The sequence below is a fragment of the Bos indicus x Bos taurus genome, chromosome 2, assembly GCF_003369695.1.
Source record: "Bos indicus x Bos taurus breed Angus x Brahman F1 hybrid chromosome 2, Bos_hybrid_MaternalHap_v2.0, whole genome shotgun sequence".
NCBI lineage: Eukaryota > Metazoa > Chordata > Mammalia > Artiodactyla > Bovidae > Bos > Bos indicus x Bos taurus.
Window position 1 is genome coordinate 120,156,896 of NC_040077.1, and position 16,107 is coordinate 120,173,002.

The following is a 16,107-nucleotide window of genomic DNA, read 5'->3' on the forward strand; positions in this document are numbered from 1 at the left end:
AGGTATTACTATTTTGTCCAATAATTAGTTAGAGATCCACTGAGCTAAACTAGAGGAAGAAGTAGAGGAAAGCCTAAATGGAGGCGCCTATTCTTTTAAGCTATTCAGCCTTCACCAAGCTATCAAATTCCCCAGGGGTAAAATTGAAGCACTGAGAATAATAGAGTGTCCTTAACCCACCTGCAGAGGTGACTCTGTTTTCCTTTAATATTTAGCCTCTGTGACCTTAACACATATCACCTGTCATGTAATATTTTGCAAGATTAAAGAGAACATGGTCACATCTTAAGAGGATAGGAGAGAAAGTTCTGTTTGAGAAGGGGTTCTGAAGTCTGAATCTAAATTAAATGAGCCTAGTCCCAATGAGACTCTAGGAGACTAGCTTTGCAGCCGGATAAACCTGGATTTGAACCTTTGTCTGTTACTTCCTAGCTGTGTCACCTTGGGCAATTTACTTAACTTCCCAAAGCCTCAGTTTCTTAATATGTAAAATAGTCATAGCAATACCATCATGTTTGAATTAAAAAGTTTATAAAGTAGCAAGCTTGAGTGTAAATCATAGTGATTAAGCACTAGTTCTTAATAGCTGTTTGACCAAAGATAGATCACTGTCACCTCTCAGAGCCTCATTTCTTATCTGCGATTTGGGCATCATTGTTCTGCCTACTAATCTCAAAGGTCATTGTAAGGAAACATTAAAGCCCTGTACAGAATTTCTATGAGGATTCTTCCAGCTGCTTGGTATACCTGGAATTGTGAGGAGGTGCTGGGAGACCCCTACTGGAGAAAATAACTCAGGGGCCCTGAAGTCAGAAATGGGCTTCAATCTCTAGTTTTGTCATTCAGTGTGCCTCTGTGACTTTGGGTGAGTGATCTACCCTCTCTGAGCCTCCTCTTTCCCTTCTACCAAGTGGGGTTACAGACATCACAGGGTTATCCAGGGAATCATATTCTGCAGAAAAGTGTTAGACCCATGGTAAACGCACGATAAATGTCTGCTGAATCTGAATACTTCTGAGAGGAGCCAAAGGAGCCAAATTCAGCCCCTCGCCTTCCACGGGGTGGGAAATGTGGGGATGCCTTCACACCAGCTCAGGTAGTGAAGATGCTCTGTGCCTCCCCCCTTCACCCCCTCCCTCTCAGACGTTGTCATGGCCACCGGTTCAGGCCCGGAGCAGCACCTAGGCGTGTTCAACCCAATCCCCGCCTCTCCACAGTGCCAATTGGCTGGAGAGGCCACGTGACGCACGCTGGTATGCTAATATATGGTAATCGCCCCCACGCCCCTCCTCCCCAGGCCTTGGCCGAGTAGCCAGCAGGGTGCGCGGCGCCGAGCCGAGGGGGCGGGCTGAGGGGCGGCCCCCGGGAAAGAGCAGCCAGGTGGAGGAGGAGCGCGAACGCGACCGCAGGTAACGGGCGGGCGCGTGCGCGCTGGGGCCAGCTCGCGGCGGACTGGCAGCGCGCGGGGCATTCCGGCCGCCGCGCTACCGGCTTAACCCTTTGGGCACCCAGCTGTCAAGGCCGGGCCGGGCCGGGCTGCGCTGGGCGGGGCATTGCCGTGGGCACCGGCAGGCAGGCGGCGGCGGCCTGACCTGGGATCCGCGCCGTGGGGCCCGCGTGGGGGCCGAGCAACCGGGCGAGCGGATCGACCGGCCGCCGCACGCCCTGGGGGTCGGGACGCAGCCGGGCGAGGACTGCGGGGCAGCTCTGGGGCCGGGACTCGCGGGGGGCTGCGGGGAACCGGCTGGAGTACCCGCACTCGCGCGGTTTATCTGGGGGGGGGGGCCCGAGTCCCCCGCCCCCCAACCCCCACCGCCCAGAGGCCCGCGCCTGAGTAGCCCGTGGCCTTGCGCGGCCTGCGTCTACTCCGCGCGTCCCGCGGAGTGGAGGAGACCTGGGGGTCGGGCCTGACCTCGGCGCTCCCTCCCAGCCGCGGCCTGACAGCCCAGCCGCCGGCACTTTTGACCCGGAGTCAAGCTGGGGCCCCGGTGGGACGAAGGCAAGAGCGGTGCTTGGGGGGCACCAGCCAAGGGACCTGGGGATTGTCGGTGCTGGGAGGAGCTGACAATCCCCTAAAGGAAAAGCAGGCCCCCCAAGATTTGCCAGGTTTCAGAAGGAGGGATGCCCAAGAAAGGCACTGGGCCCTGGTTTTCTGTGCTGGGTGATGGCCTGACACTCATGGGAAAAGGTCACTGCTGGACACCTGGATCGGGTCTGTCATGTCCAGAGGAAGCGGCTGTTTGCGTGAGTTTCTAACAAATTTCTTATTAGGCCAGGATTAAATTTATCTTCCTCCCTCACTCTCCTATTAGGTCTGCTAGAGAAGTGTGTTTTTTTAATTACCCACCACCACCAGTTCACTAAGAATGGTGGCAGCTTTAGGCTTACAGTGTAATTTAGCTTTCACTACAATGGAAATGGTAGGATGGGCCGTGTGCCACTAATACTAAGCTTGTCCTGGGAGCTTCTTGGAAGTGGTGGGGGGGGGGGGGGGCGCGGGAAGACGGCTATTTCTCTCAGTAGTGCAGATGACCGGTGATATCAATAGAATTTTTTTGAGTCTAAAGTCCTTTCTTCTGAATCAAGGGAAAGTGCAATTACACATGAAAAGTACCAGGACCCAATTTGATTTTTGCAAGTGAAGTGCAAATTTCACTTTCATGTTGCTCTTGATGTCTTTTATCACACAATAACAAACTCTTGCTGTTTGCCAGGCACTCTGCTATGTCTTGGGGATGCAAAGATGAATAAGATAATTAATCCTTGTCCTCAGAGAAGTAGTAGGAGAGACAGAAATAAAATTGGCAGTTGAAGTGGTAACAGCATAATAGATGTGTCGATAAAGAAGCACAGAGGAGGGAACAGATAGCTGTGTGAGATGATCTGGGAAGGCTTCCCAGAAAATAACACGTTTAAGTAAGGTCTTGAAGGATGAATAGGAGTTTGCCTTGCAGGGAAGATTGGAAAGAACAGAAAGAGCAGCCAAAGCAGAGGAAACTGTGAATATAGATGCTTTAGTTTAGTTTAGTCTAGTCACTCAGTCGTGTCCGACTCTTTGCGACCCCATGGACTGTAGCCTACCAGGCTCCTCCATCCTTGGGATTTTCCAGGCAAGAGTACTGGAATGGGTTGCCATTTCCCTCTCCAGAGGATATTCCCGACCCGGGGATCGAACCTGGGTCTCCCATATTGTAAGCAGACGCTGTACCATCTGAGCCACCAGGGAAGTCCTAGAGGCTTTAGGAGTATGGTATCTCTAGGCAACAGCTTTAATGCAGCCATAGCCTTTTTCCTTTCTTGACAAAGTAACCTAGAGTTTCTAATTCCCACCACAGTTTCCAGTGATAGATTCCATCTTGTTGATCTTCTCCCCCGCATTTTTCCCTCATCATTTTTTTGAGCTTCACTCCTGGTCTCTATCACTCATATCTTTCCAAGAAGGGTCCAACCATATGAAGGTGGGAAAGGAGTCATTTGCTATAGCTCCAAGGTAGAGGATTGGAACACTGGGCATAGATGTGATGCTAGAGTCACCATCCCAGGAGGGCAAGTCTAAACTATACAGTCAGGGAGCAATACGGGTCATACCCAGGGAAGCCATGCTGAACGTCCAGTCTGTGAAGTCAGATTTGTGAGATCTTGAGAAGTGGGTAATCAGATGAGAGGCTGGAAGGAGCTGGACTGTGATGTGGGTCAGGACAAACAGTTTGGGACTGAGACCATAAATCATGCAGAGATGATAGAGCCTGCTGTTAGTGGTCCAGCCCTGGAGAACAGAGTTGGATCTGACAGCTTCAAGGAACTGAAGAAAAGGGCACCACCATCTCTTCAGTAGAATATTTCCAGTACTTCCTTCTTTCTGTTCTTACTTCTTTTTACTATTATCTTACTATTATCCTCTTTGATCCAGTTTCCACTCATGATTCACTTTGATTAGGCTTCTTTTACTGAGGTCTTAGCTACCAGAGCAGAGAAAATCCTGTTCTGCTGCCTTAGCCTCTGCTTCTAGAACTGTAAATAGTCCATTTTTCTCTCATAAGCCATCAACTTAGCCAGCCTGTTTTTACTTCCTGCTCCTTTGGAAACAGAGGAAGGGTGGGCCCAGCGTTGGTCAAGTAGACCTCATCTCCAAAACTCACCTAATGTTTGACTCAGAGAAGGGGCCTTTTAGTTTTGCTGAAATCAAAATTTATTTTTAGAATGGAACATGGTGAATTTTTGGCAAATCCCCCTCTTGAACTCTAGTACAGATCAAGCCTCATAAAGAACATGACACTGGGTTGATAACGCTTAATTTGCTCTGCTGAGATTGACAATTCTGTAAGTGCTGAGACTCACAGGTGCTACTTAAGCAATCTTCTCAATCAGCATGTTTACTGAGCACCTGCTTGTGTGTAAATACTGTGCTGTATTTGAGCTTTGGAGGAGACAGGAAAATGAAAGAGGTGCTATAGTCCAGGGGTTACTTTCAGCTAAACAAGGATCTGGATCCCAGTTCTAGAAGTTACTTGCTGTGTGACTTGTGCGTGTTATTTGACCTTGTTTCTTTGTGTGTAATAATGCCACCTACTTTATAAACTTGTGAGAATTCAGTATAAAGCATACTTCCGTAAATTTTCAAAGTACTAAACGTGTGATATTATCAGAATTGCAAAAAGAGATCATTGTGGACTATGATTATCAAGGAAGGCTTTTTTTCAGAGATACGGTGGATTTTTTTATATACAGAGAAGGAAAGTGGGAGGGATTTCTAGACAGGAGAAAATATGTTCATAAAACACAGGACTGGAGCATGGAGGAAAGTTTTCAGGGGTCAGTTGATGAAACTGACCAATGTGGCAAGATCAGAAGATTTAACTATAGATGTTGTAAGATTGGAAGTGTTGATTGAAGCCAGATTTTTTAAAATTTATTAATTTTTTAAATTAAAGAATAATTGCTTTACAGTATTTTGTTGTTTTCTGTCTGAAACTAGATTTTAACAGGCATTGAATGCCAAACTAAGGAGTTAGGGCTTTATCCTGTATGATGGAAAGCCTGAAGATGTTTGGTTGAGGAAATGGGGGTTATAAAAGTAGTATGTTAAGAAGACTCTCAACAACAGTGTATAGAATAAACTTTAGAAGGGGTAGAAAGAGAACTGTACAACCAATTAGCTGGTTATTTAAATCGTTCAGATGTGAGGGGAGAAGGAATTAAATTAGGACGATGGCAGTGAAAATAGAAAGAGGTAGGTTCAATAAGTGTTATAAAGCAGGGGTCCCGAGGCCCTGGGCTGTGGTCTATTAGGTCAGCTGCACAGCAGGCAGTGAGCAGCAGGTAAGGGAAAGAAGCTTCGTCTGTGTTTACAGCCACTCCCCATCACTCACATTACCGCTTGAACGCTGCCTCCTGTCAGATCAGTAGTGGCATTAGATTCTCATAGGAGCTTGAACCCATCTGTGAACTTAGCATGTGAGGGATCGAGGTTGTGTGTTCGTTATGAGAATCATCCTGAAACCATCCCCTGACCAGCCCCGGTCCATGGAAGAAGTATCTTTCATGAAACTTATCCCTGATGCCAAAAAGGGTGGAGACCACTGTTATAAAGGAAGCATGAACAGTACTCTGACTGATAGATATGGAGAACAAGAAGGAAGGAAGAATCAAATATAGCCTTGAACTTGAGTGACAAGATCAACAGAAATAAGGCAGATGGAAAGAAAACTCAGTTTGGGGGAGAAGAGGAAAAGCTAAGTGCTAGATATCTTGAGGTGATACTGGAATTTATAAGTGGGTACATCCCCTAATTATTTGGAAGCTGGTGGGGGAGGCACTAGTGTTCAAAAGAGAGAAGTCAGGGAGTCTTATATGTAGGAGATCATTAAAGCCATGTGATTAGCGTAGTTCCCGCTTGATTCTTAGTGGCGTGACAGCATAGAAATAGAGGCGTAGAGGACCAAGGCTAAGCATGGAGATTGCCCGCATTCAAGGAGGTAAGAAGAAATGGGGCCAGTATGGTGGAAAATAAGGAATATCACAGAAACAAGAGAATCATCTTATTTATTCACCCCACAAACCCGATAGATACCTATCAGACATGCTGTTGGCCATGAGGGTATAGTACTGTAGAAATGAAGCAAAGAGAGGGTTTCAAGCTGAAGCGATTGATCAGTATGAAATTTTACATAAAAAGTGGGAAATGTCCATTCTATTTAGTGAACAAGAGTCATTAGTAGCTTTTTAAAAATAACCTCAATTTTGTGGAGGATAGCCATAGGGCTGTTAAATACCAGATTAAAGAGGATGGGGGCATGAGATGTGGGTAAGAAATGGAGACAGCGTGTATTTACCTTCTGCATGTTTGGCAGTAAAAGGAAAAAGAAATAGGGAAGAGATTAGAGAAGGCGGAAGAGTCAAACAGAAGATTTGCTCTTCCCTGTCTACTTCATTATTTTAGTTGTCCTGAAATATCATTTTCATTCTTTCATATCCTTAACAGCAGTTCAGCAATTCATTTCTTAAACTTACTGCTTTGAGAATTACCTGTACCTTTCATTGAACAATAATAGATAGCTACCATTTATTGAGTGCTTACCTGTGTTAAGCACCTTGTATACATTCTATTCATTATCCCATTTAATCCTCACAGTACTGAACTGCAACCATACAACCTACTAGAAGCATGGAGAGGCCAGGTGAATTGCCTGATCGCATAATTAATGAGGGGCAAAGATGGGATGTGGACCCAGTTTTGACTCTCAAGCTCTACAAAAGGACCATACTATACTGTCCCTGAAGGCCAGGCTAGCTTTACGGGTGTGTGACCTGTGCAGTCTCCCGGGGCCCTGAATTTATACAGACCTCACACTCAGTTGAATGCTCTGTTGTTGCTCTCTTGAAATTCTTGATAATTTTTTAACAAGGAGACCTGCCTTTTTATTTTGCACTGGTATGAAAGTGGTTCTACCCAAATGTATCAATACTCCTTCCTAAAGCTAGGAAAGCATTTGTCCTGATAATTCCTTTTGGTTGCATAACCTGAAGTCCTTGCTATATCATGGTACACCATCACATTTTCCTGTCTTTTCATTTTGACTCCTGATATAAAGGGCAAAAGGGGGGTATTTTGAAATTCAAGTATTAATAGATATCCAGTATGAAAAGAAAAAAGAGGCAAGGAATTATTTGCCCAGAATGGCTTCTGGAACCTCATTCATCATATCATGAGAGTATGATTAGATCGAGTTACTGTCCTGATCCTGTTGTTACTCCCAATTTAAGTAAGAAATAGTTAATTTATATTTCTTGTGTAGTCAGAAGTTCCCAACTGCTAGGAAGCTGGGAAGACCATTTCATAACCTACTGAAACAGAAATTGGGGTCGAACAGGTATTTGCCCTGATCTGATAACTTCTTAACCAGACTGGAGCCACTGGGGACTACCCAGCAGGTTTGAAACATGTGGCCCTGTTCCCCACATTTATCATGAATGTTACTATCCCTTTCTTGGCTTTTTTGCCCACTCTACTCCTTCATCTACCTACAGGGATCATGAAGACCAGAAACATTTAAGTTTTGGTATTGTCTTTGGTCTTAGGCTTTATAATCACTACTTGGAACTGACAACAAGTTCAGTTTTTCTGGTTTTCATGGTTATTGCTCTCTAGAAAACAACATGTACTCATTCTCAGGCTCCTCCCACTCCCAGTCTCTCTGAGTAATCATTTGACCAGGTACTGGCCAAATCCTGACACCACTTGACGCTAGCTGACCGCTTGACCGAGTCCTAGCACCAGCCAGCATAGATTCCTTTGTGAAGGATCTCAGGCAGGGTTTTGCAGTTGTGTTGCTTTCTCTATCACCAGCGTCATTCCCATTCCAGAACAAGCTACTTCCTTTCACTCCACTCCCATCATGGGTCAAGTGAGCCTAAGAATCTGTGAAATGAAAACCATGAAGAGGTTAGAGTACGGCCTATAGTGCACGTCAGGAAAGCGTCTAGTGGCCTGGTGCTCATGGTCTCCTGCCTGCGCTGCTTGCGGAGTCTCCATAAGGCACTGCAGTAATTCTCTATTGCTTAAACAATTATTCCCGAATGTATCAGCTTAAAACAACAAGCTTTTCTGTCTTTTAAGATCAAAGTATCACATCTCGGAAGCATCTCCCAGTTTGCTTTTCATGAGTCGTATCCTTCCTCTCTGGCCTTCCTTTGTGCTGCTGCTGTTCAGTCACTCAGTCATGTCTGACTGACTGAGACCCCAGGGCGTACAGCACGCCTGGCCTCCCTGTCCTTCCCATCTCCTGGAGCTTGCTCAAACTCATGTCCATTAAGTTGGTGATGCCATCCAGTCATCTTGTCCTTTGTCATCCCCTTCTCCTGCCTTCAATCTTTCCCAGCATCAGGGTCTTAATTCTAATGAGTCGGCTCTTCCCATCAGGTGGCCAAAGTACTGGGGCTTCAGCTTTAGCATCAGCCCTTCCAATGAATATTCAGGGTTGATTTCCCATAGGATTGACTAGTTTGATCTCCCTGCAGTCCAAGGGACTCTTCAAGAGTCTTCTCCAACACCACAGTTCAAAAGCATCAATTCTTTGGCGCTCAGCCTTCTTTATGGTCTAACTCCTACATCTACACATGACTATGGAAGAACCATAGCTTTGACTATACGGACCTTTGTTGGCAAACTAATGTCTCTACTTTTTAATATGCTGTCTAAACCTAGACCTGTTTGTAACATTAATAGCACTTAAAACATTGTTATAAGTGCTAGGGACTCAGTCTTTTTCATACCTGTAGCTTCAGTTCCTAAAACTATTTCTTGAACATAGAGGATGCTCCATAAATGGTTGCTGAGTATACTTAAGAATGGCTGATACCTTTATATGCTTTTTATTTATTTAAATTTTTATGTGTACTCTCTTCTTTAGTATGTATACTACAAAGTACCTAACTTTGTGCCCTATGATAAATACATTCTTCTTCATCTCTCTGTCTAGAGATGTGTCATTGTTGTTGAAGATATAAAGAAATCATTGTATATGTCAAAGATTCGGCTTGTCAACTCACCTTCTCCAAAGAGAACTTTTTGAGCTTGTTTCTGTCTGGAAGTTCCTGCTCCACCCTGAAACTAATTCTGGCCCTTGTAGGAAATCATATAATGAGCCCCTAGCCCAGAGATACTTGGTTCAATAACAAAGCCAATGCTGGATCACTATTGAAATATTTGACTATAAACTTTATGAAAGCAAAACCTGGGTCTGGCTTATCCACTGCTATATTCCCAGCACCAAGCACTGTTAGATGTTTAATAAATACTTGGTGATTGAATTAAGGACACTTTATTCTTAATATTCATATCACATTCCTTTACCCAGGTCCTGAGCTCTGATCACCCAGAGTCTTAGGCCTGAATTCATCATTTCACAGGGCTTAGACATCTTTGTCTTGGTCCTTGACTCGTCTCTTCTAGCTCTTTATCATAGCTGATCTCGCTTAACTTAGAAGTAAAGTACATCCTCCTCTCTTGATCTTCCTTAACTAATAATATTGACCAGATGCCATTAGGAGAATTTTCTTTTCTTTATCTATAGCCAGAAATATCCAGCACACATATTTGATGTGTTTTAAAATATTTGAACTGAACAGAATTACAATTTAGATTTCAAAAGAAAGGGGACAGTCCCCGCAAGAAGTGAGCTTTGGCTAGAAACCAAATTCTAACATTTTGTGAGTCTGTTAAACTGATTAACTTGTAAGCTTCAGCGATTCAATGCAAATTAATTTTTATACCAACCAGCGAATCAGAGGAGGGGAGGGAATTGAGTGTGTAAATATGGTTGCCAGGGAAACTTTTCGTAACAGAAGAGAGAACCTCCCAGGAATTTATACAGGCCCAAGACACCAATGTAACCTGATCTTCCTGTGTTCTCTTTCTGATGGGGGAGGAAACCAATGTAGAAACCGTGGATACAGAGAAAGGTGGCTCTAGGCTTTTCTAAAGACTTGAGGAGTTGAGTTGTCCCTCTTGAAGTGGGAATGAATATTTTCTCTAGGGGAAAGATGACTACTATAAGGCACCCATTCCTTCTGAAGAAACATCTGGAAATGCAGAGCTTCTCTGAATCCATGTGTGAAAGAGTTTTCATTTATTCACATATTTATTCATCAGGAAATATGCTTATAAGAGATAGTAATTTGATGATATTCTACTGCACATAGTGGATGTTCCTTAAATTTTGTCTAAATTAATCTTTTGAGGGGTGGGTGATGTGGACTTACATATTTAATGCTTTTTTAAAAAAGTAAAATTATGTTTTTGTAGAAAAAGTGTAAATCCAATTGTATCCTCTGAAAAGTGAAAGTGTTAGTCACTCAGTCGTGTCTGACTCTTTGCGACCCCATGGACTGCAGCCCGCCAGGTTCCTCTGTCTATGGAATTCTCCAGGCAAGAATACTGGAGTGGGTTGCCATTTCCTTCTCCAGGGGATCTTCCTAACCCAGGGATCAAACCCGTGTTTCTCATGTCTCCTGCCCTGGCCGGTGGGTTCTTTACCACTAGCGCCACCTTCACAGCCCTGTTCAAGTCTTCACCCTCCCTGTGCTCCGTGTTCTTGTGTGTAATGGGGATAATAATAGTACCTGCCTCAAAGGATTGTAGAATTAAATGGGTTAATACCTGTAAGGTGCGCAGGAACACATTTACTATTTCCTGTGACCTCCTGGAAATACGGTCAGTTGCATTTTAAGGAGGAGACTGTTGTAATGTAGAGGGGTATGATAACTTCCCTAACTGCTAAGTCACTTCAGTCATGTCCGACTCTATACGACCCCATAGACGGCAGCCCACCAGGCTCCCCCGTCCCTGGGATTCTCCAGGCAAGAACACTGGAGTGGGTTGCCATTTCCTTCTCCAATGCATGAAAGTGAAAAGTGAAAGTGAAGTCGCTCAGTCGTATCCAACTCTTAGCGAAAGGGAAATTTCAGTACTAAATTAAGGATGAAAATATTCTGAGCTCAAAGTTAATGTACAACTATAACTTCCCTAAAGTTGTACATTAACTTTGGGCTCAGAATATTTTCATCCTTAATTTAGTACTGAAATTTCCCTTTCTATTCAGTAAGAGACAAAGAAAATGTGAGCATGACAGAGGAACTTGGCTTTTGGAACATTCTGAAATGGTGACACTAAAGCGTATGAAAATGAAATTGCTTTCTCAAAGGCAAAATGAGTGTGAGAAATGGTTGGGGAAAATACAAGATAAGAAGTACCATCCTGGGCCAGGCCTCCAGTATATCCAGCCCCAAATTCTGTCTCTGATCAGTAACAGAGACAATTGGAGGGGAGCATTGTAGCTGCCATCCGTGGCACAACCTTCTAATTATAGGGAGGGACTTGTGCATCCCTAAGTGTCTCTTGGGCTTCCCTGGTGACTCAGCTGGTAAAGAATCCTCCTGCAGTTCAGGAGACCGGGTTCAATCCCTGGGTTGGGAAGATCCCCTGGAGAAGGGAACGGCTACCCACTCCAGTATTCTGGCCTGGAGAATTCCATGGGGTCACAAAGAGTTGGACACAACAGAGTGACTTCACTTTCAAGTGTCTCTTAGTAGTACTGCTACATCTTGTTCACCCAAGTATTTAAGCTTTATTTCTACTTTTGGCCTTTAAAATCTGTTCTTTGCTTTTTTTGTTGTTCAAAAAACATTTCTGAAGCTTCCATATCCCCATACTAGTAGCTAGGGATGCAAAGATGACTCGAACCCAGTCCTGGCAGTCTGGAAGTTTCTGAAGGAAGAGAGACATGGAAACATCAATTATGGTATTGTACTTAGTGCTCTAATAGAAGTATAGACAGGTATCCCTCATAGCTCAGTTGGTAAAGAATCCGCCTGCAATGCAGGAGACCCTGGTTCAATTCCTAGGTCGGGAAGATCCCCTGGAGAAGGGATAGGCTACCCACTCCAGTATTCTTGGCCTTCCCTTGTGGCTCAGCTGGTAAAGAATCTGCCTGCAATGCAGGAGACCTGGGTTCAATTCCTGGGTTGGGAAAATCCCCTGAAGAAGGGAATGGCAACCCACTCCAGTATTCTGGCCTGGAGAAAATTCCATGGACCGTATAGTCCACAGGATTGCAAAGAGTCGGACATGACTGGGTGACTTTCACTTTCACTTTCTGAAAGGTTAGAGGAAGGATCACGTAGTGCTGCTTAGAAGTGTCACCATCTGGAGGAAGAGACATTTGAAATGAGGAGTGCCTCAGGCAGAGAGAGCACCTCAGAGAGGAGAGCGGCATGTGCAAAGATGGGGTGTACATGTGAGACTGTAGTACACGTGGGGGATTTCAGTAGTCCCATGTGATGGGAGCATGACATATGTTGGGCAGGGACACAAACAAAGCTGAAAAGTAGGCCAGCGTCAAACACAGAACGCTGGTTTTCAGGCCAAGGAATTTGGACTTCGTGCTGAAGGCCACAGGGAGCTGTTGAAACACTTCAGAAGAAACATGATCAGAGTCTTCTTTTCAAAGGATCACACCCCCAGTGTGGAGGCTGGTTTGGACAGTAGTGAGACAGGAGGCAGAACCCTGGGATAAAGAGGAATTCCACTCCAGCGCAGCTTCTCTACTGCCAGTAGTTTTACTATCGAATATATATATTCACATCTCTTCCTTCAACCTGGATTTATTGACGTCATGCAGGGTGCTGGGCTAACTGCTGGGGATGTAAGACAACAACCGTCTGTATCTTGGAGTTGCTTGCGGAGTTTTGTTTGCCCTGAACCCAAGCTTTCCTGAGTTTGGAGCTTTCCTGGTCTGTTTGCTACTTCATCTCAGCCCCAGTGCTGGTGCCTGGGGTGTAAAAGCATCTGGTGTGTGTTTGTCTCATCTGCACTCTTCATGACTTACTGTCCCCATCATCACTCCTGCCTCTCCACCTTCATCTCTCCAGAGTGCAAGATGCCAACCACTTAACGAATTCCTGTAGAAAATGAATAGATTGTATCCCTTTTTTAGACTTTGCTATTTAAGTCCTTAATTTTCTCTCATTTCCCCCAAATCTCCAGTGCTGTATGTTAGCACTGTCGGTCACACACTTGACTCTTCGGGCCCTACTTCTTGTCCTTTCCTGTCTTATAAAATCCTTACTTTCTTCGCTCTTCTTTTCTTGTTTCCCCAAAGATATGCATCTCAGAATTGCAGATTGCATTATTGTCTTTGCTTTTTTTATATGGTGTTAAGGCCTTTTACCCATGAAATTATAGTCCCCAAAGGAAAAACCCTTCTATCCCCGAAAATTAATAAATGAAGATTTACATTCTATTTACAATAGAATGAAAGAGTTTTATGAGAATAGCATTTGTTACATAAAAATGAATCATGATCACAGTTTATCAAGTACCTAATATATGTGCTCATCTCCGTCCTGGGACATTATGCAAGTTCTTATTTAATTCTTACAACAACTGTGCAAGGCAATACTCTTCTTATTACTCCCACTTTACAGATGAAGAGAGCAGCTTTAAGGAGTGAAATGATTTGTCCACTGTAATATTACTAATATATATGGAAACAGAAACTCAGGCCTCAAACTCAGGCCTGATTCCAAAAGTGAAGTTCTTCGCTATTCCCTGGGAGAGTTTATATATTATTGGTATTATTTCTTTTTTGAATCTTTAGTAGAATTCACCAGTAAAACCATCTGGGCCTGGAGTTTGCTTTGTGAAATGGTTTTAAACCAAGGAGTCAGGCTCTTTAATAAATAAAGGGCTATTCAGGTTATCTGTTTTTTCTTGAGTGTGCCTTCCAAGGAATCTGTCTCGTTCACCTAAGTTGTTTACTTTGTTGCCACAAAATTGCTTGTATTCCCTTATTACCCTTATAATATCTGCCAAATCTTTCATTCCTATTATTGATAATCTATGCCTCCTCTCTTTTATTTTTCTCATCAGTCTGACTAGAGGCTTATCAAATTTTATTAATCTTTTCAAAGCCAGCTTTTCATTTTGTTGATTTTTCTCTGTAGTTTTTCTGCTTTCAATTTCACTGATTTCCAGTCTACTTAAGGTAGAAGCTGAGATTAATAATTTGAGATGTTTCTTCTTTTCTGATATATATGTTTAATGCTACAAAATTTCCTCCAAGTTATGCTTTAGTTATAGTCTATAATTTTTGATACGTAATGTTTTTCATTTCATTTGGCTCAAAATATTTTCTAATTTCCCTTTTGATTTCTTCTTTGATCCATGGATTAGTTTGAAGTATGCTGTTTTGTTTCCAGGATATTCTCAATATCTTTCTATTATTGATTTCAAATATAATTCTATTATGCTCAGAAAATGTACTTTGTATGGTTTTGATTTTTTCAAATTCATTGAGACTTATTTTATGATCCAGAATATGTGTATTCTGTTGTCACTGAGTGTAGTGTTCTAACTAAATTAGACTGGTAATGTTGTTCCAGACTTTTATACCTTTATGGATTTTTCTGTCCACTTGTTTTATCAGTTACTAGGATAAGAGTATTCAAATTTCTATAACTGTGAGTTTTTTTCTCTTTTTGGTTCTGTCAATTTTAACTTTTATGTGTTCTGATATTCTGATGCTGAGCGCATACACATTTAGGATTATAAGCCGTCTTGATGCGTTTGACCCCTGTATCACTCTGAATTGATCTTCTTTTTCTCCTGGTAATATTTCTTGTTTTGAAGCCTACTTTGCCTGATATTGATTCGGTCATGCAGCTTTCCTGTGCTTTTTGTGTGCCTGGTATCTTTTCCATCCTTTTACTTTTAAACTATATATGTCTTTACCTTTAAAATAGGTTTCTTTTAAAAAGCTTATAGTTGGGGCTTGCTTTTTATCCAGTATTAAAATTTCTGCCTTTTAATTGGAATGTTTAAACAATATACATTTATTATAATTATTGATATGGTTGCATTTAAATTGACTATCTTGCTGTTTTATTTCTATTTATCTCATCTGTTCTTTTTTCCCCTCTTTTGCCTGAGTTTGGATTATTCAAGTTTCTTATTTCTTACTTCATTGTATCTTTATTATTGACTTGTTGCCTATATCTTTGTTTTATCTTTTTTTAGTAATTGCTTTCATGTTTATAATATACATCTCTAAGTAGCCTTGTTTATCCTCAAACAAGATTATATCACCTTATGTCTAGGGTAGAACTTTAAAACTGTATCCTTCCATTTCTCCCTTCCTGTCATCTGTGCTGTTATCATATATTTTATTTAATACGTTACTACATTTGTCTTAAATAATTATCTTTTTTGAGAAACAGCTTTTATATTTACCTACTTATTTACTGTTTTGGACAATCTTTTTTCCTTTGCGTTTCCATCTTTTATCAATTTCCTTTAGCCTAAAGAACTTCCTTTAATATATTCAGTAGTTCAGGTATGCTAGAATTAGTTATTTCCATGTTTTTCTGTTTTAAAAGTTCAGTTTGAGAAAATTTTCACTGAGTAAAGAATTATCAGTTGACAGGTTTTTTTTTTCTTCTAGGGCTTTAAAGCTGTCTGACCATTTCCTACGGGCTCGAATACTTTATGATAAGGAATATGCTGTAATTCTTATCTTTGGTCCTCTGTAATGTGTCTCTCTTCTCTGGCTGCTTCTAAGATTTTCTTTTTATCACTTCCTCCATTTGATTATGATGCTCCTTGGAACTGTTTTCTGTATATTTATTCTGCTTGGATTTGAGCTCCTTGGACCTATGGGTTTATAATTTTCATCAGATTTGGAAAAATGTTAGTCATTATTTCTTCAGGTGTTTTTCTCTGTCCCTTTCCTCCCAGACCTCTTTTCCTTCTAAAACTCCATGAGTGTTACATTGCTGATATTGTCTCACAGGTCACTGGTGCTCTGTCCATTTTATTCTGTCTTCTGTCTGAGCTTCATTCTAGATGGTTTCTAATGTGGTGTCTTTACATTTACTTCTGAGGTTCCTATTCTGTTGTTAACCTAATTCACTGCATTTGTAATTTCAGATGGTATGTTTTAATCTCCAGATGTTTGTTGTTTTGCATCTCTTTCCTCTTGTCCTCATGTTTGTTTCCCTCCACTTCTCGAGCATGTGGAACATATTTATTATAGGTGTTTGAACAACCCCGTC

At 42.4% G+C, this 16,107-nt stretch overlaps 1 protein-coding gene across 4 annotated transcripts in view; it reads left to right on the plus strand.

The window, feature by feature from the left end:
* Positions 1-1,345: 1,345 nt before the first annotated feature.
* PHC2 (polyhomeotic homolog 2) overlaps positions 1,346-16,107 on the plus strand; it is a 113,615-nt gene continuing 98,853 nt past the window's right edge. The window contains exon 1 of one of the 4 annotated variants that reach the window (XM_027516548.1): positions 1,346-1,409. The gene's annotated coding sequence lies outside the window, so the exon portion shown is untranslated. Of the gene's footprint in view, positions 1,410-1,910; positions 2,245-16,107 lie in introns of those variants that run through there. The other 3 variants (XM_027516546.1, XM_027516549.1, XM_027516547.1) reach the window with 3 other exon arrangements.